The sequence below is a fragment of the Belonocnema kinseyi genome, chromosome 10 (assembly GCF_010883055.1).
Source record: "Belonocnema kinseyi isolate 2016_QV_RU_SX_M_011 chromosome 10, B_treatae_v1, whole genome shotgun sequence".
NCBI lineage: Eukaryota > Metazoa > Arthropoda > Insecta > Hymenoptera > Cynipidae > Belonocnema > Belonocnema kinseyi.
This window is the reverse complement of record NC_046666.1, coordinates 21,411,247-21,439,175: the sequence shown is the minus strand read 5'-3', so window position 1 is coordinate 21,439,175 and position 27,929 is coordinate 21,411,247.

Below are 27,929 nucleotides of genomic sequence, written 5' to 3'. Positions count from 1 at the left end.
ATATCCACTCCGATTTTTGGGCTTCAACTCTTAACTTATAAAATCAACCCTTTTCTACCACGTATATACGACTTTGTCAAAAAATAATATTTTTGGAGATTTTGTAGTTTTAATGTAGTCTTTGATTTTTGGGCTTTACGAAAATACCCACTCTAATTTTTGGGCTTCAACCCTTAACGTATAAAATCAACCCGTCTCTACCACGTATATACGAATTTGTCAAAAAATAATATTTTTGCGAATTTTCTTGTGTTAATGTAGTCTCTGACTTTTTGGCTCCTCGACAATATCCACTCCGATTTTTGGGCTTCAACCCTTAACTTATAAAATCAACCCTTCTCTACCACATACATATGACTTTGTCAAAAATCAATATTTTGGAGAATTTTCCAGTGTCAGTAGAGTCTTTGATTTTTGGGCTCTTCGAAAATACCCACTCTGATTTTTGGGCTTCAACCCTTAACGTATAAAATCAACCCTTCTCTACCACGTATATATGACTTTGTCGAAAAATAGTATTTTTGAGAATTTTCTAGTGTCAGTAGAGTCTCTGATTTTTGGGTTCCTCGAAAATATCCACTCCGATTTTTGGGCTTCAACCCTTAACTTATAAAATCAACCCTTCTGTACCAGGTATATATGACTTTGTCAAAAATTAATATTTTTCAGAATTTTCCAGTGTCAGTAGAGTTTATGATTATTGGGCTTCTTAAAAATACCTACTCTGATTTTTGATCCCGAATACTTGACGTTAAAAAACTGTCCCTTTTTGACAATCAAACATAATTTTGTGTAAACCAATCTTTTTCGGAATATTACAGTGTTACTATAGTCTCTGATATTTTTCAAATTTTACGGTACAGATGGAGTCTCTGATTTTCGGGCTGTTCGAAAATGCCAACATCAAGGTTTAAGTTTTTATTATTAGGTTGACGTTTTTTTACACAGGGGTGGTTTTTGTAATATAATGTTAAGTGCTTTTGAGACTCGAAAATGAGCCAAAAATCTAGTGCATTTTGGATTTTGCAAATTTTATTTTTTGCAAGGGGTTGGTTTTTCGAAAATAGGGGTAGTTTTTTTATTTTTCACACGCATTTTAGAGCTTAAAATAAGCCGCAAATTCTATTGTTTTTTTTCGAATTTTATTTTTTACATAGGGGGTGGTTTTATATTTTGTAGGGGTGGTATATGGAAATTGGTTGTTGGTGCGTTTAAGAGCCCAAAAAAAGCCCAAAATTCTGACGTATTCGATTTTTGTTGTCTTTCAATTTTTATACAGTGGAGGTGCTGGCTTGATTCAAGTCAGCACCTCCACTCAAAATTTGAATTTTCACAAAAAGTAACGGAGCCCAAAAATCGGCAATACAGCGCAAAAAAAGCCCAAAAAAACCCAAAATTCTGACATGAAGTAATTTGGGAATTTCGTTTGTGGAGGTGCTAGCTTGATAGACCTCATAAAAAGCAATCTTTCATGAGTAGATGTTGGCCATGTCCAATATTGCTAGCTTTGTTCTTCCGCAGTATCACAGTAAACCCCAAGATATTATTTATCTGGACTTAGATAAAAACGATGCAATCAATTGAAAACTACAATCATCAGTTGTTATTATTTATTAATTCCTTATTAATTATTATTAAATATCTGGACTTTACTTTTTGCAGCGATTTTATCGAAATTCAGGTCAAAGGTATCTCAGTGATCTGTTGTGGTAATAATTGTATCTGCACGCAGAAAAATATTTATCTTGAATTCAAGAAACCGCTTTCTTTTCTTTTGTTGGAAATCTAACTTTTTCGTTAAAAATTCAGTTACTTTTGCCAGTTGAAAATTTATTTTTTAACTGAAAATATAATAATTAAGCTTCTGTTTTTTTTATTGATCTGTTTCCTCCCAGTTCTTATCACTGAATATTTGCCTTTTTATCATTTGCTTTGTACATCTTGGTGTAAAGATTTTTCAATTATTTTTTTTAAACCCACTTTCAGACTCATTTTATTATTATGATGAAATTATATTTCCATAAAAATCAATTTTTAATAAGTAGATATTGGACATGTCGAATATTGCTTGCTTTGTTCTTCCGTACTATTATAGTAAATCCCCGAGATAAAGCTTATCTGAAGTTAGATAAAAAACTTTAGTAACAATTAAAAACTACGATTATCATTAATTATTAATTATTAATAAACTATTATATATCTAGATTTTTGCAGGTTCGACAATTTCAATGAAAAAATTGATTTTTAAAATGAGTGTTGAAATGTGCCTAATTGAATTAGATGTGACAGTTAATCCGGATCTTATTGAATTTTTAAACTCAGAAAGATTCATTTTAACAATGAATAGAATGGATAAACTTCAAATTATAAGAAATAATTTTAAATAATTTAAAAGACAGTTCAAAGATCAAATCAGAATTATGAAATTTTTCTAAATACGTTTATTTTATATAAAAAGAAAGGAGTTTGGAACAAAATAATTCAATTCTAACAGAAATTTGAATCTCTACTTAAAAAAAAAACATTTTCGACCAAAAAAGAATGAGTAAAGCGTGAACCAAAAATGAATTTTTAAGAAAGAAGATCAACTTTAAAACCTCGTGATTGAACCCTTAACCAAAAAGATAAATTTTTGAATAAAAGAATTTTCAATAAGATTAAAGAATTCTCATCTAAAAAATTGAATTTTAGACTAAAAAAGAAGAATTTTTAAACAAAAAGATTATTTTTCTACCTAAACAATCGAACTATTAACATAATTTAAAAAATATCAATCACTTTTGAATAAAAAGTGAAATTTTTGAACAAAAAGATTAATTTACTACCAAAAAAGACCAATTTTTCATCAAATTCAAGAATTCTGAAATAAAAACCAAAGTTGAAGTTTCCACTAATTAAATGATTTTTTAACCAAAAAGATTAATTTTCCACCAAAAAAGACGAATTTTTAATCAAATTCAAAAATTCTCAGCCAAAAAGTAGAATTTTTAAATAAAAACTCAAATTTTTAAACGGAAAGATTAATTATCTACCAAAAAATTTGAATATTAATTTCAAAAAGAATTTTTAAACAAAACGATTACTTTACCACCAAAAAAGAAGAATTTTTAATTAAATTCAAGAATTCTCGATCAAAAAGTACAAGATTTAACTAAAAAATGAATTTGTAGACAGAACGATTAATTTACATCTAAAACAATGAATTTTCAATAGAATTCAAGAATTCTCAGACAAAAGTTGAATTTCCATCTAAAAATGTCAATTTTCTAACAAAAAGATTAATTTTTTATCGAAAAGTCAAACATTTTAATAAAGTTAACGAATTCGCAACGAAAAGTTAAATTTTTAAACAAAACATAAATTTTCAAATAAAAAGATTAATTTTTTATCAAAAATAAAGAACTTTCAACAAAATTCAAGTATTCTGAACCAAAAAAGTTTCAACATGAAAAAATGAGGAATGAATGAATTTAATGAAAATGATTTTTTAAACGGAAATATTAATTTTATACTAAAAAAGACGAATTTTTAATGAAATTCAAAAATCCTTAGTCAAAAAGTTGAATCTTTAACCGAAAACATACATTTTTAAGCGAAAAGATTAATTCTCTACCAAAAATGAGGAATTTTTAAGAAAATTCAAGTATTCTGAACCAAAAAAGTTGAAGTTTTAACTAAAAACATCAGTTTTCAAACAAGAAGATTAATTTTCTACCAAAAATGACGAATTTTTGGCAAAATTCAAGTATTTTGAACCAACAAGTTGAAGTTTCAAATTAACAAATAATGAATTAAACAAAAGGATTAATTTGCTACCAAAAAGACGAATTTTTAATAAAATTATAGAATTCTCATCCATTTTTTTTACAAAATTCAAGGATTCTGGACCACAAAGGTCGAGTTTTTAACTAAAAAAGAAATTTTAAACAAAAATATTAATTTATTAACCAAAAAGACGAATTTTTAATCAAATTCAAGAGTTGTCAACCAAAAGGCAAAATCGAAGTTTGAACTAATCAAAATGAATTTTTAAACAGAAAATTTAATTTTCTAACAAAAGCAATCATCATTTGGAAATGTGATAAAAACTGTACCAAATGTATGTATAGAAAAAAATGAATAAAATTCTTTACACGTTTAAGGTTTCTTTGACAGGAACCCCCTTCCTAGATGCTACCAGTAATAGGTTCTGGGAGAACCCCTGCCCTTAAAGTTTTAACGTGCTTCATGGACGATTCCTTCTCTTTACGCGGCACTGTTGAGAAACTCGATACCGAATTTCGGGATTATAGGGTAAGAAACAGGCGTGGGGGTGGAGTCCGAGATCGGATTAGGATTCACGGCACTACCCAGAACGGCTATATTGGGAGCGGTACTATTTAGAGCGGCACAATTCAGAGTGGCACTGTTCAGAATGTCGACTGTATGGTACGTGAGCAATTATACCAATTTATCTGTAACCACTATAGACATTTTTTAACTCTGAACTAGGTCCCAGGTCTAGATAGCTCTCAATTGTTGATTCAATAAAAAGATTTTCTCATTCTATTATTTTCCAAAAATATTTGAATTTCTCTAACACAACTAGCTACCTCATACTGAAATATGAGCCGGAATGTTTCAAAAACAATAAAATGAATGGGGAGGATAACAAAGTGTTTTGATATCTCTATCCGGACAAGTACAATGATGACTGTTATCGTATGAAGAAAAAAGAAGGATCAATTGCACGCGAGATAACGTATCGGGTCGGCCAATAGATAAATCACAAGTTATTGAACGTGCAGTTGAGCTCAGTTTTGTTGAACAGGCGTGGTGGAGGTCTTGCTGTGATACGTCATAAGTCACAGCTGGTAGCACGTTGCGACATCATCCCCTCGCCTCGTGGCTCCAAACTAGACGTAACAGTGCCATTAACCGGTTCGCTGTATCTTAGCAACCCAGCCCTGATCTGGCACCCGTTTATTGCAAGACATGATTGATATTGTCAAATATCACGTTTCGTTGGTCCACCGCTCAGATAAACTTATTTCGCTGGGAGTGGGAAGACCCCTGGAGGCCTTCAGAAACATTTTCGAATTTTAATTTTCAAAGACTATATCTAGGTGTAGAATTTTATTTCTCATATTTTTTCCCCTAGGCAAAAAATTGTAGCTTATTTAGTTTTCTCATTAAAGCCAAAAAACTGGCATTTTTGTACAAATTAATTTTGATTCGTTTTCCACTTCAAGTCGTGCTCAGTCAGTCAGTTTTCGGGATTTTTTAATAAAAATTTCAGGGAATTTGGTTTGAAATGTCCTTTGAATAAAAGTGAAAAAGTTATTAAAAAATGTATTTAAAAAAAAATTGTTGATAATTTTTTTTCGATGCCTGGTGCTGATCGGACTTCTCTAACTTTCAGCGTTTCGTTTATCAAGCGAATTTCAAGCAACAAAAAACTTCCAGAGAAAAAGTTCTTGAGAATAGTACAAAAAAGTTTTCTGGAAAATTTAAGTACAGTCCAGTTGATATTTAAGAAATTATTAACGCCTCAAATCGATAGCGACTAGTCAACTCACGCGCGGGCTGTAGCGAGAGTCACAGATCTAGTTTATAATACAGTTCACAGGCACCAAAAATAAAAACTAATTAAGTAATCAGGTAATATCAAAGTATTTTGCATAAATAAATATTAGTTAATTATCTCAAATAATTTTTTCATTTAATGTCATGTACAATAGAATGGTTATATTTTTTAGCCAAATTTAACAAAAGTAAAAAAACTTAAACATCTAATGGTTGAGGTTCAACGGATTCTTAATTCCGAGAATTTGTCAATGATTTAAATTCGTGGAACTCAAAAAAGTGAAATATCGAGAAAGTACATTTGTTTTTCCTTCCTGTTGTAATATAGCATATTATTATTTATTTATGCATACTACTTTAATACTACCTGATTACTTGATTAGTTTTCATTTTAATAATTCTAATAATTCCTTCAATATCATTTCAAGGGGGCTAGAATTTTTCAGAAAACTTCTTCGTACTGTTGTAAACAACTTTCTTGTTGGAAGTTTATTGTTGCTTAAAATTCGCTTGTTGAACGAAACGCTGAAAGTTAGAGAAGTCCGATCAGCGCCAGGCTTCGGAAAAAAATTACCAACCATTTTTTTATTAATAAATGTTAAAATAACTTTTACTCTAGCAGTCGAAGGACATTTTTAACTAAATTTAATAAAAATGTTATTTAAAAATCCTCAAAACTGACTGACAGAGCACGAGTTAAAGCGAAAAAGGAATCAAAATTAATTTGTGCAAAAAAGCTTGTTTTTTGGCTTTAATTGAAAAACTAAAAAAACTACAACGTTTTGCTTTGAAGAAAAATATGCGCAATGAAATCCTGCATCTAGATATGGTCTCTAAAAATTAAAATTCGATAATTTCAAAGAAAGCTTTCTGGGGCCTCCCCACTCCCAGCTAAATAAGTTTATGTGCCCTTCTTCGGTCCGGCAGGTCAATTCTGGATTAAACTTCCACATAAAAAAAAGTTTTCAATTAAGGGCATGTGAAACACTCAGATCCCTATATTACCGACATTACTTTTTCAGTTCACTACATTTTTTTATTTGAACTTGAGAACTTTTTTTGTAAATAAAATATCGGAGGGAAACTTTGGAAAAGGTATAAGAAGACCATACAGTACGTTTATATACTTTATTTAAATAAGAATTTTAATAACAATTATTTTTAAAGCAATGAACTGAAATCATTTTTTGATTTAACCTAGAAATTTTTTAAACCTAAGAAGTTTACATTTTCCAAAGTTTCATTCCGATATTTTATTAACAAAAAAAGTTCTTATGTTCAAAGAAAATTTAGTAAATTAAAAAGGTGAAGTCGGTAATATAGGAATTTGAATGTGCCAGACTGAACAATTTGGGCCGAGATACAGATAAACTGTATAGGGTTTAGGGGGTTCAAGGCATCGTTAAATTTAAGTTTGCCATTTATTTTTTAAAGTAAATTTTGTTTAAACAATTCGCTTAAACAAATTATTTCAAAATTAATTTTTTTGCAAAATTAAAACCAGAATTGGATTCTATGTAAAAAATTACGTCTGACATAGTAGTTTCAATCGTTAAAATACATATTTTTATTCACAAATTATTAAATAATTAATTTTGCGATATGAATAAATCCTTTGATGAATTAAGAATTTTGAATTTTCATGATCAAAATATGAATTTTCAAATAAACAGTATGTTTTCTCAAAAAAAGGAATTTTCAATCCAAAGAGACGAGTTTGAAACAAAAAGAGGAATTTTCAATTCAAACGGACGAGTTTAAAACAAAAAAAGGACTCTTTAACAAAGCTGTTGAAATTCTCTATCCTACCAGTGAAAGCTGAAATTCAGTGATTGTTAATTCTCTTTTGTTAAAGCTCCGTAGGCTTTAAAAAATTCACCCTCATCAAGATTTTCATGAGAAAAAGAAAGAAGAAAAGCGAACTTTTAGATTTGACATAAAAACTATTTTATTAATGAACATTTTATTGTACCTTGTCTCTTTTTGACTTAAATTTTAATATGTTTATTTGTAATCTGATTTTTGACGAATTTAATCAAAACTAAGCGTCTTGTCAAAAAATAATTCAGAGCAAGATATGCACCTATTTTTTAGGTTGACAACTTTCGTCTATGTATTTTTTTCTTAGCTTGTGTCGTTTTTATAAAAAAAATTCTTTTTATTATTATTTTTCATAAGTAAAACAACAAATACGCGTCCTATCAAAAAATAATGAATTTTGGGCGGGAGGGGATTTTTTTCTATTTACCTTTTTCCTTATCTTGCATAGTTTAACCTCAAAATGAAATTTTTGATTATTTTTTAAAGATAAAAATTTGAATTTTGGATCTTTCAAGAAAATTTAAAAAGTTATCTTTTTTCAACTCTTTTTATTGATCAGTATATAAAATGATTTAAGAGAATTTATTATTTAAGATATTTTTTATCTTTTAATTCGAAAAAGTGTTTGCAGAATTAAATCTTCCGTGATAAAACGTTACCGAATAGAATAGTGAATACTGATCCTGTATTTTGCGTTCAGAATTCTATATCTCAATTTCGCTGGAGGCATTAAATTTTGCACGGAATACTGGTTTTCCATTTATCAGGTTTCCTATCTTTTGTAATAAGCAGAATCCCAATGGCGATTGTGATGAACAGTGCACACGCTATAGTTTAGAATCAGGACATTTCCAATAACTTTATTGGAGAAAATAATCTGTTGTTTGAATTTAGAGCATATCAGAGTAAATTCTCATTTATGAGTGCATAATATGTCCCTTATCTGCACCTAACACATCATTAGTATATTCATAATTAAGATATTCTGATTATTATGTTTGCTTAATTATAATTCTCTAATTATTATTTAAATAATTCCTTGATAGAATATTACATTTCCCCTATAATATATTCATGGCTAATTTGGTAATTTATTAAAAGCCAAACTTCGGTCTTTCATTTTGGTCCTTCGAGCCGGATCGAAAAACGAGTTATTGGTGAAATTATTTATTCTTATCAGGCAAATAAAAAAGAACAAAGTTTAACCATGTTAATAGTTACATTTTTAGCTAAAAAAAATTTGTTCATGATAAAAAGTATAATTTTTAACAAAATAGTTATATTTTTAACCATATAGTTGACCTTTCAATCAAAAGGTCGAACCAAGAAAGAACTCTACGAGAAATATGAAATATTTTATTTACCAAAAAATATTATTACTTGAAACCAGAAAAAGTTAAAATTTACCAAAAATCGGAATTTTCCTCAGAATAAATAAATTTTTGGCCGAGTATTCAAGCTTTCTGCTGAACAAATTATTTTTTAACTTTAAAAAAACTTTTATAAAATTTTTCAAAGTTTCTTTCAAGAAAAAAGTGAATTTTTAAATATAAAATATTATATTTCAACCTCAAAAAACTAAGTTCAATCAAATAATTAAACTTTCACCCGAACGGTTGCATTTTTAACCAAAATAAGAAACCAATAACCGAAGAAATTAATTTTTGACATTCCAGTTTCACTTTAAACCAAGAAGTTATATTTTCAACCTAAAAAATTAGTTTGGTTCTTGAAAATAAGAATTTTCCACAAAATACAAGAATTTTTCACCAAAAATCGAATAGTTTAATTTTCAATTAGATAAATTAATTTTATGTAAGAAAATAATGTTAACAATCCAAAAAATAATTTTTTAACTGAAAAGATGAATTTTTAACTTAAACAAAAAAATCAATTATAAAACAGAAATATAGCAGTCAAATTTTCTGTTGCAAAAAATTATTTTTAAACTAAGATATGAATTTTTAACAAAATAATTTAATTATTAGCTTTGAAAATCAATTTGCAAGTGAAACTATCATTCTGGAGCAAAAAAATTGACGTTTGAGAAAAGAGTTTTGCTTTTAAACAAGCAGTTGAATATTTGCTTTTAAAAAATCAATTTTAACATAAAATGAAATATAAAAATTTTCAGTTAAAAAATTATTTTTGAACAGAATAGTTAAACCTGCTACTAAATAAACTAGTTTTCAGTTAAAATTATGAATTCCAGTTTCAACTAACTAGTTAATTTTTTATCAAAAAGATCAAGTAAAAAAATGCAATAATTAAATTTTCAATTGAAAAATCAGTCCGAAAAAAATAGTTACGTTTTCAAATGAAATAACTAATTTTTAACAACGGAGTTCAATTTTAAATACAAAATTATAGTTTTTCTTACAAATTATTTTAATTTTAAACCCCTCCTCCCAAGGAAAATTTTGCACGAAAAAATAATTAAATTTTAAGCTAAATTATTAAATTTAAATTTAAATTCACAAAAAGAATTTAATAAGAGATTAATTTTTTATCCAGACAACATAAATTTACAGCAAAAAAATAATTTTCACGCGAAACGAGGAATTTTTAAATTCGTTTGAAAACCTATTTTTGGCCAAAAAATTAATCTTCTTCGTTAAAAATGTTTGAATAAGGTTTTTTTTTTGTTAAAAATTAATTTTCTGACTTCGTTGGAAGCTGAACTATTTTGATAAAAATGATATTTTCTGGTTGGAGATTCTTGATTTCGTATAAAAATTTTTTAGTTGAATCTTGAACTATTTTCTTGGAAATAATTTTTTTCCGTATAAAATTACTTTTCCTAACTTAAAATTGAACTTTTTCATTATTATTAAAAACTTATATTTTTTTGTTGTAAAAAATTCGTGTATTTTGTTCAAAAATTTTCTAGTTTTGGTTTAGAAGATTTTATTCTTTATTGAAAATTGATCTATTTTGTTGAAAATTCGCGTCTTTGATAAAAAGATTCTCTAATTTGTTAAAAAAAATTTTTTTTTTGAATTGCTGAAAACTTGTCTTTTTTAATTGAAGTTTAAACTAACTGGTCGTAAATCCAAATGTTTAGTTGAAAATTGATATTTCTTAAAAAATTAGAAAATTGATCTTTCTTAAAAAATTAAATCAATTTGGTTAAAAATACATCTTTCTTAGTAAAAAATTAACTTTGATGTTGAAAACTTCACTTTCTTCTAAACAAAATCGTGTTTTTGACTTAAAAATTGAACTATTTTGTTGAAAGAAAATTCATCTCTTTTTACTAAAACGTTGACGATTGGACTGTGAATCCAACTTTTGATCAAGAATTATTAGTAAATGTAAATTTAAGTATTTAGTTGAAATAGTATGTTTTATGGTTAATAATAATAATAATTTTTAATTGACCTCTTCAAGATGATAATTTGACTGCCTTCTAAAAAATTAAATATATAATAGTTGATTGAAATTACAACTACTTGATTAAAAATTAAATTATTTTCTTAAAAATTCCTTTTTTTGTTGAAAACTAAACTGGTTCGTTGAAAATTCTTATTTTGTAGATTTAACCATTTTATTAAAAACTCTTTACAAATTAAAATGGTAGAATTTTAAAATATTTTGCTTCATAATGTTAAAAAACTACAACAAAAGTAGAAATCTAGAATCTATTTGAGCCTATCGTCGAAGCTGAAAAAAATATTTAAAAATAAATAATGGCATTAGTGGATAATTACGAGAAAACAGTCATATTTTTTAAAATAGTTGAAAAAGAACTGTAAAAGTGATTTTTAAATAAAAATTCCCAAAAAATGATAGAGAAGTTCGATCAGTTGAATTTAATATTTTTTTATCACATATGTCTTCACGTATCAAAAAGAGGGTTGCAAGTAGACTAATTTACTGCTTCTGATAATAGTTGGACCCTCTGATCTCTACGTGGCTTGACACCCCATCTGTCTATTTTAGTACTTGTAACCCCATAATAAATGATCATTTAGGAAACATGTGGACAAAACTTTAGAGAAATTTTTAAAAATAGCAGCAAAATATAATTTTCCAGCCATTTTTTAAACATAAAATTTTTGGATCGAGCGGACTTTCTTAGAATTTGAAATTTTTTTTTGATTTTCAAACACCCCTGAAAACTCGTGAATAATTTTTTTTTTTTTAATTTCAATTCAGACAATTAAGAATTACAACAATTTTTCTTTTAAGGCTGAAAGTTCAACCCTTTTGATGGAAAATTTAACTAACATGGGAATTATAATAAAATATTTGCAATTTTTGAAAGACTGTTCAATTTTCAAAGAAAACGATGATTGTTAAATTTACAATGACGATTTTTCTGACCAAATTGACGAACGTTAAGTAAAACTTTTGAATCTCCGAACAAAAAAGATAAATTTTTTCACGATAATTATTTTTCTAACAAAAAGAGTATGATATTTTTAACCAAAATGATGAATCTCTAAGAAAAAAAATTATTTTTAATAAAGTCGTACAACTTTAAACAAAAAAGAACAATATTCAACTAAAATAAGAAATTTTCTACAAGGAAGTTAAATTTTCGTCATAAAATATTAATTTATGACCAAAAGTACCAACTTTTATCAAAGTAGAAACAATTTTGGTCGAAATTGTTCAACTTTTAGGTCAAGAAAGAAATATTCTGTAAAACAGTTTAATTTTCTACTGAAAAATTTGAATATTTATTAAAAAATTTAATTTTCAACTACAGTTGCAATTTTGGTTGAAAATTTATATTTTTCAGTTGAAAATGATTAATTTCGGTTGAAAATTGAGCCATTTCGTGAAAAATGAACCTATCTAAAGGAGATTAAAATTTTCGTTTCAAAAGTACTTTTTTGTTTCAAAATTTTTCTTTTAGGTTGAAAATATAACTACTTTGGTAAGACATTATAATATATTTCAAGAAAATAGTTGAATTTTCAAACTAAAAATATTGATTTTTTTAAAAAAGACTAACTTCTAGCAAGAAAGAAAAAAAATTTATTCAAATTTTTGAAGTTTTATGTCAAGAAACAGGTTAGTTCAAAAGCTGATTTTTATAGTCGAAAATTCATAATTTTTGTTGAAGATTAAAATATTTTATGAAAATTGTATCCTTTGCTGGAAATTCAAAATTCCGGTTAAAATTTAGTTTTTTTGGTTGAAAAATTATCTTTTCAGGTTGAAAAATCAACAATTGTGGCAGAAAATTTAACTAGACTGTTAAAATTTCGTTTTTGTTATAAATATTTGACTTTGTTCAATTGGTTTCAAATTGAACTACAACGAATTGTAAATCCAATTTTGTTGTTGAAAAATAATTTTGTAAAGAAAATTCTAATATTTTATTTAATACTCAATTTTCCTGGTTAAAAATAAATTTTTTGTCGAAACTGTAGTTATCTTATAAAAATCGTCTTTTTGTCTTGAAACTTCTACTATTTGAGTATTAATTCAACTTTTTTCTATTAAAGCTTCGTTTCTTTGTATTCTAATTTTCACTATTGAGTTCTAAATGCAACTGCTTGGTCAATTTTTTTTTGTGTTTTTGAAATTTCAACTATTTGGTTAGAAGTTTGCCATTAAAGATTAATTTTCTAAACAAATCTTCTCATTCCTTGAAAATTTGTATAAATTTGTGAAATTAATTTTTTTCTCGATGATTCAACTGACTTCTAAAAGATGATATTTTATCGTGGAAAATAAACTATTTGATTACAAATTAAACTAATTTGTTGAAAATTCATCCTTCTTGGTTGAAAATAATATTTGTAGAAAATTTAACATTTCAGGCTGATGATTTAACTTTCTTTTCAAAAATTCGTCTTTTTAACTAGAAAATTAAAATTTGTGGTTAAAAACACAATTGTTTTTGGTTTAATTAAATTATTTTAAATTTAAAAATTCAAAAATTTGATTGAGTATTCATATTTCTAGGTTGAAAATTCTATTATTTATTTAAAATTTAAATAATATTATTAAATATCATTTTTGGGTAAAAAATGTAACTTCTTTGTAAAAGATCGGATTTTTTACTCTTTTGATGTTGGTTATTTTTTCCGGGTTTCAAAAAACGAAAAAAAATACGCTGAAGGCTTTGCACTTTGAAAAAAAATGTTGTGCTCAACTCCATTTAAAATTTGAATTTTTCTTTTAAAATACGCGGGCGGAAAATCGCCATTTCTGCCCTACGGTTAAAAAATTTGCAGAAGTGCCTCCTAGGTCGAAAAAACACTTTTGTTATGATGAAAAAGTTTGTACGTGCGCTTAGCTTCGGTCTCCCCCACCTATATGAGATTTATTTGGAGAATTTGTTCCATCATTATTTTATTATTTTTGGGAAAAATCGACCTATTTTCCCTGTTTAAAAAAAAAACAATATATTCCAACCTAAAATTTTAGAAATTTAAAGCGTTTTATATTGAATTCAAAATGGTACCTTTACAAATTTTTATAAAAAATGTACTATTCTATTATTTGCCTAATTTCTTGAATAATCACCCTATTTTTCCTATTTCGAATGCAACAATATATTTCGATTTGAAATCTTTAAAATAAAAGTTGTCCATTTTAAATTCAACATTGTAACTTTATTAGCTTTATTTAAAAGAATTTATTACCCTATTATACCTCTATTTTTATAAATAATAATCCGATTGACCCTGTTTTTAGAGCATCAAAATATTTCGGTTCGAAAATTATATATTTCGATTCGAAGTCTCAGGCATGGAAACTTTCTACTTTGAATTCAACATTGTACTTTTATTAACTTTTAAAAAAAATTTATAACCTAATCATACCCCTATTTTTGTAAATAATCTTCTTATCGGAACTTTTTTCAAAGCATTAAAATGATTCGAATTGAAATAAAATTCAATCTCAAATGTACCTAAGGCGTTTGATATTGAATTCAAAATGGTGCGTTTAATAAATTTATTTAAAAGAATTTATTTCCCTAGTACTCCCTTATATTTATGAATAGTCATCCTATTGACTGATTTCTTACAGCATCAATATAATTCTATTTGAAATAAAAACCCAATGGAAAAGAGAATTCGGATCGTATTATATTAAATTTAAAATGCTGCCTATATTAAGTTTGTTTTTGAGAATTTATTCCCCTATTATTCCCCTATTTTTGTGACTTATCACCCTACCTTTTCAATTTCGAGTGCATCAATATATTTCGACTTGAAATTTTAGGAATAAAGGTTTCCATTTTGAATCTAATATTGTACCTAGATTAATTTAATTTGAAAAACTGTATGTCCCTATTATTTCACGATTTTCGTGAAAAAACACCCTATTGACCCTGTTTTTAGAGCTTCATTATATTTCAACTTTAAATCAAACTCAATGCAACAAGAATTCAAAGGATTTGATATTAAATTAAAAATGGCGCCTATATTAATTTTATTTTAAAGATTGAATTTCCCTATTATTCCCTTTTCTTGTCAATAATCAGCCTATTGACTCGTTTTCGAGTGATTAAGTATATTTTGACTTAGAGTCTTAGCAATAAGGGTTTTGATTTTCAATTTAATATTTTAATTACATCAATTGTATTTGAAGGAATTTATTCCCCTATTTTTTTTGCCGATTTTAGTGAATAATTATCCTATTGACCCTGTTTTTCGAGCAGGAATTTTGTCAACTTCCCATCAAACTCAATCCAACAGGAATTAAAAGAATTTCATATGGAATTTATGATGCTGTCCATATTAATCTTATTTTGTAGAACTTATTCCCCTATTTTTCCCGATTATTGTAAACGAGAATCCTCTTGACCCTTCTTTCAGAGCATCAATACATTTAGACTTGTAAAAAAACTCCATACAACAAGAATTTAAAGCGATTCATATGGAATCAAGAATGTTACCTATATGAATTTTATTTTAAAGCCTGAATTTCCTCCCTACTATTGCCCTATTTTTGTGAATAATTAGCCTATTTACTTTATCTTCAGAGTATCGATATAATTCGACTTAAAAGCTTAGCAATAAAGATTTCCATTTTAAATTAAAAATTTTATCTACATTAGTCCTATATAAAATAGTTCATTCCCTAGTATTCCCCTATTTTTGTGAATAATCATCCTATTGAATTTTTTCTCAGAGAATCAATGGAATTCGACTTAAAAATCAAACTCAGTACAACAAGAATTTAAAGCTTTTCATATGGAATTCAAAATGCTGCTTATATGATGTTATTTTAAAGATTGTATTTCCCTATTATTCCCCTATTTTTGTAGATAATCAGCCTATTTACTCTGTTCTGAGTACAGGAATATATTTTGTCTTGAAATCTTAGAAATAAAAGTTTCCATTTTGAATTTAATATGCTACTTACATTAATTATATTAAAAATAATTTATTCCCCTATCATTCCTCGACTTTTGCAAATAAGCCTCCTATTGACCCTGCTTTTTGAGCATCAATACATTAAGACCTGAAATAAAACTCAATACAACACGAATTTAAAGCTTTTTATAGGGAATTTAAACTATTACTTATAATTATTTTATTTTAAAGATTGTCTTTTCCTACTCTTTCCCTATTTTTGTAAATATCTCTGTCTTTGGAGCATCAATATAATTTGTCTTGACAACTTAGCAAAATAAAGGTTTCCATTTTGATTTCAATATTGTGCATATATTAATTTCATTCAAAAGAATTTATTCTCCTATTAGTCCCTCATTTTTGTGAAAAATCATCCTATTGACCCTATTTTTAGAGTATAAATATATTTAGACTTTCAATAAAACTCAATACAACAAGAATTTAGAGCGTTTCATATGAAACTCAAAATGCTGCCTATATCAATTTTATTTTAAATATTCATTTTTCCTATCATTCTCCTATTTTTGTAAATAACTAACCTATTGACTCTGTTTTTAGAGCTGCAATATAATGCCACTTTAAAATCAAATTGAAATACAACAAGGATTTTAAGCGTTTCATATGGAATTAAAAACGGTGCTTATATTAATCTTATTTCAAAGAAATTATTCTCCTATTATTTCCCTATTTTCGTGACTGATCATCCTACTTTCCCCGATGCGATTGAATTATTATATTTCGACTTAAAAAATTTAGAAACAAAGGTTTCAATTTTTTATTTAATATAGTACCTATACTAATTTTAAAAAAATTTCCCTATTATTCCCCGTTTTTTGTGGATAATCATCTTATTTACCCCGTTTTTAGAGCATTAATATATTTCGACGTAAAATGAAATTCAATCCAAAAGGAATCGAAAACTTTTCAGATGAAATTCAAAAATTTGCGTGTATTAATTTTATTTTTAAGATTGTATTCCCCTATTATTTTCCTATTTTCGTGAATAATCAGCCTATTCATTCTGTTCTTAGAACTAATTCCCCTATTATTACTTTATTTTCATAACAAATCGCCCTACTTTCCCCGGTTCTACATAATACATCAATATATTTAGAATTGAAATCAAACTCAATCCATAAAGAATTTAAAGCATTTCAGTTGTAATTCAAAAAGTTGCCTATATTAATTTTATTTTCAAATTGTATTCCACTATTATTCCCCTATTTTTGTGAATAATCAGCCTATTTACTTTGTCTTCAGAGTATCAATTTAATTCGACTTAGAATCAAAACGAATCCAACAAGAGTATAAAGTGTTTTATATGAAACTTAAAACTAAGCCCATATGAATCATATTTTAAAGAACTTATTCCCCTATTATTTCTCTAATAATGTCATTACTTATCCTATTGACTCGGTTTTTAGAATATAAATATAATTCGATTTGAAATGAAACGGAATCCAACAAGAATTCAAGGCATTGGATATCAAATTGAAAATGGCGCCTATAATAATTTTATTCTGAAAAAATTATTTACCTATTATTTCCCTATTTTCGTGAATAAGCACCATATTTTTCCTAATTTCTGTACCTCAATATGTTTCGATTTGAAATCTTAGAAATAAAAGTTTTTAATTTTTAGTTCAACATTATACCTGTATTTTACTTACGTAAAAAAATTAATCCCCCTATATTTTTTAATAATCATTGTATTGACGCTATTTTTAGAGGATTAATATAATTCTATATTAAATCAATCTCAATGCAACAAAAAATTTAAGTTTTCTTATCGAATTCAAAATCGTGCCTTTATTATTTTTATTCTCAGGAATTTCTTCCCCTATTATTCCTACTTTCTCACAAAAAATCACCTAATTACTCCTGTCATTGTAACATCAATATAATTAGACTTGAAATAAAAACCCGATTTAAAGATAATTTAGATCGTTTTATATTAAATTAAAAATAGAGCATATATTGATTTTATCTGAACTTACTTATTACTTAAACATTCCCCTATTTTCGTAGAAAATCACCCTATTTCCCTTGTTTTCAGAACCAGAAGTTTTGGACTTATACACTCTGATGTCGCAATTTCTCCTAGGGGAAAGAAAAATTCCTGGGTCACGTCGACTACCTAACTGGTCTGACACCAAGTTTCACACTTTGGACATTTTATACGAAGGGTTAGAGCAAGGCGAGGTAAAGTTCGGTGAAAGGGGAGAATCTATAAGTTTGTTCCAGCCCTTATCCCTTTTTTCCGCCCTCGTCTCGGACACTCAGAATACTTTTGACTCGGTTCAATCCTAACCAATGGCATACACACACTTTGAAAATGGTAGGTACTTACAACCACTACACTGGAACCTCGAATCTTATCTCTCTTTTACCTCTGAAGGCAATACGCCTCGAGGAAGAACGAGTCTGGATGTTCCTCTTTCATCTTATGAGATTTGATTATCGACCTTCTCTACTCGTACCTTTTCAAAACGATATTGCGTCCGCAGAAACAGCAAAAATATAGCGGTAGTTGATCACATTATCATTTAAGGTTGTCTCGATTTATTTATCCAAGTCGTTCTTTATTTCGAAATGAGAGTCGTATTTCACCGAGATTCAAAGGTGGCTTCTTCCGTTCAGTGATCTTTTTATAGTTGGTCTCCTTCGCTTTATTTTTTTGTCTAGGTGCTTTTAAAAAGATTTTAAATTTAAGAATATATACTACCATTGAAAATTACTGCTGTCTTTAAAACGTGATTAGTTGACCAAACAAGATACAGGGACATTTTTTAAATCAACCTTTGGAAATCTTCTGATATTTTGCGTGGAATGACTCATAATAGAGATATTTTTTTACATTTTAGGACTGTATACTTTGTGAAAAGTTTTTTTTAATAACGCTAGAATTTCTCGAATTTTCTGCGTTGAGTTAAGCTTGAAGCATAGTCTAGAAAAGTTGAAGAAAAAATCAGAAATTTGTAGCCCACTGTCCTTTAAATTTTATCTTCAATTCGAAACCATGAAAGTCAAAAAATATTCATGGTTTTCCAAGATTTGACCAATACGTCCTATCGATTTAATTTTTCCCAAAAAGTTTCTTAACCAAAAATGTCCAAGCGTATCTGCGTCGATTTTCAGTTGCTTCAGTAGCGAGGCTGGTCGCCGACATGATTCCACCGCTGAAACGCTTGGAAATTAGTTCTCATACTCTATGAACCTGAAAAGATTTTTGAAGTGTTATGAACGTACGACTTTCTTGACTAAAAATATCCAAGCGTATCTGCTTGGATATATAGTGCTAGGATATAAGTCACATGCGTGCTTAGAATTTATTTCATATATCTTGGGGAGCCAAGAAGATTTTTAAAGTATCCTTCACCATAATGAATATTAGAATTTTAAAAGTTACTTCCTGTTAATGACATGTCCAAGAGTATTCGCGTCGAGCTTCAGTCGCCTGGGCAACGAGGCTAGACGATAGCCAGGATCACGGGCTGCAAGCCGACGCAGGCACGTTTGGAAATTTTTTGCCATATATTAGAGTTCGTGAAGAACTTTTTGCTTCTATTGGCTTAAATTGGAAAGAGGATTTAAAAAATTACGTCCTATCAATTTCAGTTTTTTTAAACAAGTTTCCTGGCTGAAAATGTCCAAGCGTGTTTTTGTAGACTTCCAGTCGTTTGAGCTGCGTGGCTGGTCGCCGACAGCATTCCAGCGCAGAAACGCTTGAAGATTAGTTCTTATATCCTGGAAACCTGCAAAGATTAAAAAAATTGTATTCACTTTAATGAAAATCGAGATTTATGAAATCACGTCCTATCAATTTCAGGTAATTCAGTTTGAAATGTCCTTTGACTTAAAGTGCAAAAGGTATTGAACAATTTATTTAAAAATATTGTTGATAATTTTGTTTCGACGTCTGGTGCTGATCGGACTTCTCTAACTTTCAGCGTTTCGTCTGTGTCTAGTTGCAGTCGACTGGGCTGCGAGGATAGACGATAGTGGGGATCCCGGACTGCAACACAACGCAGGCGCGTTTGGAAATTTGTTATCATATCTTAAGAATTCAAAAAGATTTTTGTTGTTTTATCGACGTAAGTTGAAAAAAAAAATTTTGAAAATTACGTCTTATCGATTTAATTTTTCCCAACAAGTTTCTTAAACAAAAATGACCAAGCGCATCTGCTTTAATGAAAAATGTAATTCTCTGATTAGATAAATTTATGTATTATGTTAAAAATTTGCCCTTTGGTAGAAAATGCGTTGTCAATTTGTGGCGCAGATTTCATCTATTTATTTAAAATTTCATCTACTTCGGTGCCGGATTGAAAAATTGTCTTGAAAATAGTTTTTTTGGTTAATATTTTTTTAATAGAATCAAAGCTCATTTATTATTTTGTAAATTCGTTTATTAGTGTGGAAAATTAATCTTGCTTCTTAGAAATTTATTTGGTCAAGGTTTCAACTATTTTGTTACCAATTATTCTTTTTTCGTTTAATTGAACTGGTTAGTAATTCGTTTCTTGTAGTTAAAAAATGATTTTCTTAACTGAAAATCTAGCTACTCAATTTTTTCTTGTATTTTTTACTTTTTACTTAAAAATTTATGTATTGTATAAAAAAGTTTCTTTTGGTAGAAAGTTAATCATCTTCTTTCAAAAATTATCTTCGCAAGTGAAAAATTGAACTATTTATTCAAAGATTCCTATTATTCTTTAAAGGTTTCATTATATTGTGGGTTATTTAGATATATTGTTATAGTCATCTTTTTGGTAAAAAACGTAATTGTTTTGTAGAAAACTCGTTTTTTCATAGTTACCGAAAATTAGTTTTCTAAACTGAAAATTTAATGATTGCATTTTTGGTTGAAGAATTCTTTTTTTTTCTTGAGTTGAAAATTCAAATATTGTGTCACAAATTATCATTCTTCTTTAAAGTAAAAAGTTGATTTTATTGGCTGAATATGTACTTTTTTGTTAAAAATTTAAACTTTTCGGGTAATATTTTTCAACTATTCTGTTAAAAATGCAACTGCTAAATGTTTTTGTCGATATGTAGTAATTTTCGTCCTACCGTCATCTAAACCCTTCTCCAGAACAAGTGGTTTGTGTCCATGCTATGCTCTGTAGAATTTTGTTGATGACGCTATCAAATTATACAAACAAAAATGCCAAATGGGATTAAGTTCAGGTAAAACAAAAACAATGCTTCTTCCCCTCAAGTGCCTTGCCAGTATCGAAATGCTTCTACAACTCCAGTGGTTCGTGTCCGTGCTAAGTTTCTAGAATATTCTCTGTGACGTTATTAAATTATATTTGTTAATACAATTAAGGAGATTTAAATAGATATAACAAAAACAATGCCCCCTGCTCTGAAATGTCACGTAAAATGTGGAAGCTTCGTAATTAAAGGACTAAAGTATGTTCTTGTTAATGATTTCTACCTTACCAGCAACGAGACCCTTCTACAGTCCAAACAGTACGTGTCCGTGCTAAGGTTCTAGAATGTTCTTACTCATGATATTAAATTTTACTGGTTAAGATGATAAACGGAATTAAGTTAAGGTATAAAAAAAACAATGACCGATCTTCTTAATTAGCACACAAAATGTGGTCGCTTTCTTAGTAGAATATTGATGTTGGCCCTGATCGAAGATTTCTACATTACCCGCATCGATACGCGTCTACAGCTTAATTGGTTCGTGTCCATGCTAAGTTTATAGAATATTCTTGATGAAGTTATTTAATCACATTAAGACGATGAATAGGGTTAAATTAAGATGGAACAAAAACGATGTCCCCTCTCCTGAAGTTTCACGTAAAATTTGGACGCTTCCTAAGTAGAGAATTGAGATCAATTTAATAAAAAATTTCTACCTTGCCTGGATCGAGATTCTGATACAATTGGTTCGTGTCCTTGCTAATTTTCTAGAATTTCCTTGACAGCGTTATCCAATTATACTGCTCAAAACGAAAAACAGAAATAAGCAAAGGTTTAACAAAAAATACCCCCCCCCCCCTTTAAAGCATCACGTAATATATGGAAGTTTCTAGATATATTTTTATCTTTAATCCAGAACTTTTAGCAATTAAATTAATTAAAGTTAAAGAAATTTTTTCTGTTGAAAGTGTGTAATTACCTCTCTTATCAGAGAAGAAGCCGAGGAGTTGATATAGACGAGACTGAATTAAAAAGGTAGAGCATTAGAGCGCCGGTGGCAGTCGCGATAAAAAGACCGTCCATGTGCCATTCGAGACGTGTTAAAGAGTTGGATTTGAGGAAAGGGGAGATTCGTTTCACTTGGCGATAAGAGTTAGAGACAGCTTTTCTCCCTAGCGTTACATAAGCGTATTAGCCATCTGACTGAGCCATATCGCTATAGAAGCGTATTTACACATCATTCGTCGCTTCAGCAATTACTACTCTGTCGGTAATTTTTTTCTTTTTTTTTTTTTTTTTTGACTAATCCGATTATCTTTTACCGACGCTCATCGAGCAATTCTCTCTAACAGAACTCTCATGCGGTCCATGAATTTATGATGCTCGCTAAAAGCACTCTACGATTGGCAGTGAGTGTGCTAATACGACTCAGATTTTCATATATGGGGTGCCCAAAAAGTAAAATACTTAATAATTCTCTTTTTATGCACCTAAATGCATTGAACCGTTTTTGATTAAAAATTGAAATATTTTTCAGTTAATATGTTAGCTATTACTTTTATCATTTAAAATTCGTATTTTGGGTTGAAAAAGTAGAAATTTGGTGGAAATAAATTTCTGATGCTAGGTTTTTTTCCGATTACTGGTTAAATAATTTTCTGAGGAGAAGAAAAAAAATCTACCATGGCCCGGATTTGAACCGAAAACGCCGATATTCTCGAGCAAAGCGCTGACTACGATAACACCAATACTCTTAATTAGGCAGAAAATTGAACTATTTGATTAAAAATATACTCTTTTCTTAGAAATTAATGTTTTTCGTTTAAAACTCGATTATTATGGGAGAAAATCAAACTTTTTGAATAAAACATAAACTATTCATTTGTAAATTCAAAAATATTTTGTTGAATATTTTTTTTCTTTTTTGGTGCAAAATGAATTTTTTTTCGTTTGGAAAATTCTTGAAGGTTAGGATACTGTGTCAAAAATGATTACTTTTTATTACAAATACATCTCCTTGGTTGAAAATTTAACTATTTTGCTAAAACTTTGTTTTCTTTTGAACTGAAAATTAATTTTTTTTATTTGATCAATTTTTTTGAAAATTTCAACTATTGAATTGAAAAAGTAACTTTTATTGCTTAATGTTGCACCTTTCTGTTAAAGATTCATTATTTCACTAAATAATTCATTGAGTTATCTAAAAATTCAACTCTTCTGTTAAAAATTCATTTTTTAAATAAATATAATGGTTTTTTATTCGAATTTTTTGTTGTTGAAAATTCATTATTTAAGTTCAAAATGCTTATATTTTGTCGAAAGATAATTTTTCAGTAAAAACTGATTCTTTTTGAATTTTAAACTCAACTGTTCTGCAGAAAATTCAGCTTTTGGCCAAACATTTAACTATTTTTTTGAACGTTTATTTTATTTTATTTATTTTATTTAAATTATTCAACTGAAAATGTGACGCTTTTATTTTTGGGTAAATAATGCGCCTCTTATTGGTTAAAAGTATCAATGGTTAATTGAAAATTGATCAATTTGATTGAAAAGTTAACCATTTTACTTCAAAGTAGTTTTCTTTATAATTCTCTTTCTTTACTGAAATGTGACATTTTTCATTCAACTTTGCTATTTTTCATGAAAGATTCTTTATTTTCAAAACTAAACTACTTAGTTAAAATTGCAACATTTGAATAATTTGTGAAAAATACACTTTTTGGGTAGAAAATTTATCAATTTACTAAAAAACTTAACTGATTGGTTGCAAATGGACTTTTTAGTTAAAAAATCTTATTTTCAAATAAAAATTCACCTGTTTTATAGGAAATTGTCCCTTTTGTTTTGAAAATTCAACAATATAGTAGAAAATTAAGTTTTCAGTTGAAAATTTTGTTTGAAAATTAAACTGCTTCCTTAAGAATTAAACCATTTATTGGAAAAATTAAATATTTGATTGGAAATAATTTTTTTTTGTTAAAGTTAATTGTTTTCATCTGAAAATTCGTTCCTTTTTTTTGCTTTATATGTTGAAAATTAAAATTTTTGGTAGGAAATTGAAACCCTTTGTTGAAAATTTACCATTTTGTTTGCAGATTGAACAATATTGTTAAAGATTTGTATTTTTATTTGAATTCATCTATTTGAAAAATCATTAATTTTTGGAACTTGAAATTGATCGATTTCAGTCTTCATTCACTATTGCTTTTGTTGTTTGACAACAATTTTTCTAATTCGGTTGAAATTTTAATATTTTTGGGAAAAGTGAATTTTTGGGAATTAAAAATCATCTCTTTAGTTGAAAACTCAAGAATTTTGTTTAACTACCTCATTTTTGATTGATAATTCATATTTCTAATTGAAAATTCAAGTACTTATTTGCATATCTTGTTGAGAATTTGTCTTCATTTTAGACCACTTTTTTTTAATTCACTAATGCAGTTAGAAATTCAACAACTTTGCTACACATTCGTTTGTTTTGATTGGCGATAGGTTTTCTTGACTAAAAATGTAAATATTTAATTTTTTGTTTAAAAGTTAATATTTTAAAGTGTAAATTGGTCTTTCGTAGGAAATTCACGTGTTAAAAAAAAATTTTGTAGTTCTATTTCTTTTATGTTTTAATTTAAAAATTGCGCAAGACAAAAAAGTCGTGTGCGTAACCTAGCGGAACGCTTGGTTCGGAAATTATTGCCTGACCGTAAAGTGACTGCATAGTAATCGATCCGTTACCTGAGTCCGCTAGGGCACGTTTTTAATTTTTATCGCATTTATTAAAAATATGACAGATAAATCAACCCTCTTATTATTTTCCACACGTTAATTTTTATTTATTTGTGTTTAATAACGTTTTAAAAAATTAAAAGGTTTAATAATAATAATAATAAATCTTCAATTTTCTATTATATCATTAAGTACAAATAAATAGATATAATTTTGTAAAAAGATACAAAAAGATTTTTTTGAAAAAAAATTACGAATAAATACAGAAATGGGTGAAAATGTGCCGTAGCGGTACCAGTGAACGGAACGATCACTTTACGGTCAAGCAATGACGTAACCGTTCCGTTCACTAGTTCCGCTAGGGTAGGGCGCATGTTTTATTTCCAGTTTAATCAAATTTGTAGTTTCCCACAAAATTGTTAGTTATTGAACTAGTATTTGAAAAAATCCCCCTATTTCCCTAGAATAAAACTACTAAACCACATCATTTTCTGAAAATATATCCCTTTTAAAAAAAATTCCCAATTGAAATTAGGTGATATTTTCTCTTTGCATAAGCATAAGAGGACTGAAAATTCCATGTTTTTTCTCATTTTAATTAATTAAAAATTATGGAAATTTGCTTTCAGAGCTGTTGTTATTTCAACGCATTACTATTTTAAAGCCATACGCTTTTAATATACCCTTTTAGCTTTGATCATTCGCGAATCCGTTAATAAAAACATACTAATAACTCAGATTATAAAAGACCTTTGGTAAATTTAAATGAATAATTAATTTCGGATTGCTGCCGCTTGAAAGCATTGCTACTAAAATGTTTATTACAAATTCATGAAATGGAATCCGTTCCCTTATTCATGCGCTCTAGTTTATCTGTAATTATCGATTTTTGTATCCACGGAATTACTTTCTGGATAACAAATTATATCTGTGGAATTATTGACGATATTTTCAGTAATAAATAGATTTTTATTGCGAAAACTAACGGGAATTTACTTTAGTTAATGTGTTTTCTGTTAAAAATGTAATCATTTTCAAATTCAATATTATTTCACATAGAATTTTATCTGTGGAAAAAAATCTCCTTTGCTCTCTATTCATGCTTTTATATATTTTTAAAATTTTTATTGTCAGGCGAAATAGAGAATTTTCGAAAAGAATGATTGTATCCGGAATAGATGGGGAATTACTGTGAAATGCTGTAATTTTAATTTTCGTTTTATATTAAACAGAGGACTTCTGTGAAGAATTCGGATATAATTCTGAACAGGGATTATTTTATATAGAAAGAGAATTTCTGAAAAGAACTTTAATTCCGATTAAGAAAAGAAACATTTTTAAAATCCTGGTTCAATTTAGAATTCGTTATAATTTGAAACTTCCTTCTTCAAAATTAAAAAAAATCATAAATTTCAGTACCCCCGTTTCGAACTCTAATATATTTTAATAAGTTCCAGGATTTTCTTTTCTAGCTAAAAAGTGTTTTAATAAGTTCCTCGATACCCGCTTTCAACTCCAAAGTATTATAATATGATCCTGTATTCACGTTTCCAACTCCAAAGTATTTTAATAAAATTCTGAATCCAGCTTTCCGATTTTCCGCTTTTCAATTCCAAAGTTTTTCAAAAAGTTCTTGGAACCTGTTTTTTGACTCCGAAGTATTTTAGTAAGTTCCTAGATCCCCGCCTTCAGCTATAAAGTGTTCGAATAAATTTATGGATTCCCGTTTTCAACTTCGAAGTATTATGAATAAATCCTGGATCCTGCTTTCCGATTTTCTGCTTTATAATTTCAAAGTATTTTAATAAGTTCTTGGAACCTTTTTTTCGAATCAAAAGAATTTTATTAAGTTCCTGGAACCTGTTTTTCGAAAGTATTATTTCAAAGTATTATAGTATGATCCTGTATTTATGTTTCCAACTCCAAAGTATTTTTATGAAATGCTGAATCGCGCTTTCCGATTTTTCGCTCTCCAACTCCAAAGTATTTCAATAAGTTCTGGGAACCTGTTTTTCGACTCTGAAGGATTTTATTAAGTTCCTAGATCACCGCTTCCAGCTACAAAGTGTTCGAATAAATTTCTGGATTCCCGTTTCCAACTCTAAAGTATTATAATATGATCCTGTATCCCCATTTTCTATTCCAAAGTATTTCATTCAAATCCTGGATCCCAATTTCCGACCACAAAGTATTTTAACAAGTTCCTGGATCCCCGTTTTCTACTCTAAAGTATCCTTATGAGTTTCTGGATCCCCGTTTCCAATTTCAAAATATCCTAATAAATTCCTGGGTCCCCGTTGTCGAACCCCAAGTATTTTTGTGAATATATATATCATTAAAAATTTGTCACAAGGAAAACTGCTGGATTTCACCGGGAGCGGGTGCTAATCTGAAAAATTGCACCCGCTGTACCCAGAATAATCCTGTTGTGAAGACATTCAAGACTCAATATTCCACGACCCCCTTGACGGCGTGAGATGTACAGTCGCGGAACGGAAGACTTAAGATGCATGCTTTTGTTCATGTGCATAACCTTTCTTGTCCCGATATCAAGAGATCTGAGCTCGTTCTTCGTCCATGGAATTACTCCAAATGAATAGAGTAGTACCGGGACGGCAAGCATGTTCGTTGCAGATACTTTGTTCCTCGCCGACAGTTCAGAAGACCAAATCTGTCGGATGAGACGTGTATCTGCTTCGGAGAGTATCCTTTATAGATGTCACATCCTGAATGCGGCTCTGTGGCACGCCCAGGTATGTATAAGTTTCTCCAGCGCAACGGTGTCGTATGGCGCTTTTATCAACGAGCTCAGGATCTTCAGGGATGCCATTAAGTTTTCCTCGCTTCAAATAAACCTTGGCGCATTTGTCTAACCCAAATTCCATTCCAATTTCCTTAGTATATCGTTCGACAATCCCCAGAGCTAGATGCAGTTGCTCTCTGTTTTTAGCATAGATCTTAAGATCGTCCATTTAAATACATGAGTGACCTTGTACTTTCAATCTGCAGGTTTGCCGCACAAGTACCTGTCGGAATGGCGAAGTACTAGAGATAGTGGCAATAATGTAAGGCAAAAGAGGAGTGGGCTCATGGTGTCGCCCTGAAAGACACCTCTCTAAAACGTGACCTTGTTAGTTGTCACACGATTTTTTCCAGATGATATAGTAAATCTGGTTTTCCAAAGCGGAATCAATCTCTCTATGCACCCAACTATTAGCGGATGAACCTTCAAGATTTCCAAAAGACAGATGATAAGTCGATGGGATGTAGAATCGAAAGCTTTCCGATAATCAATCCAGGCGATCGATAGGTCACGCTGGTAGAATGCTGCAT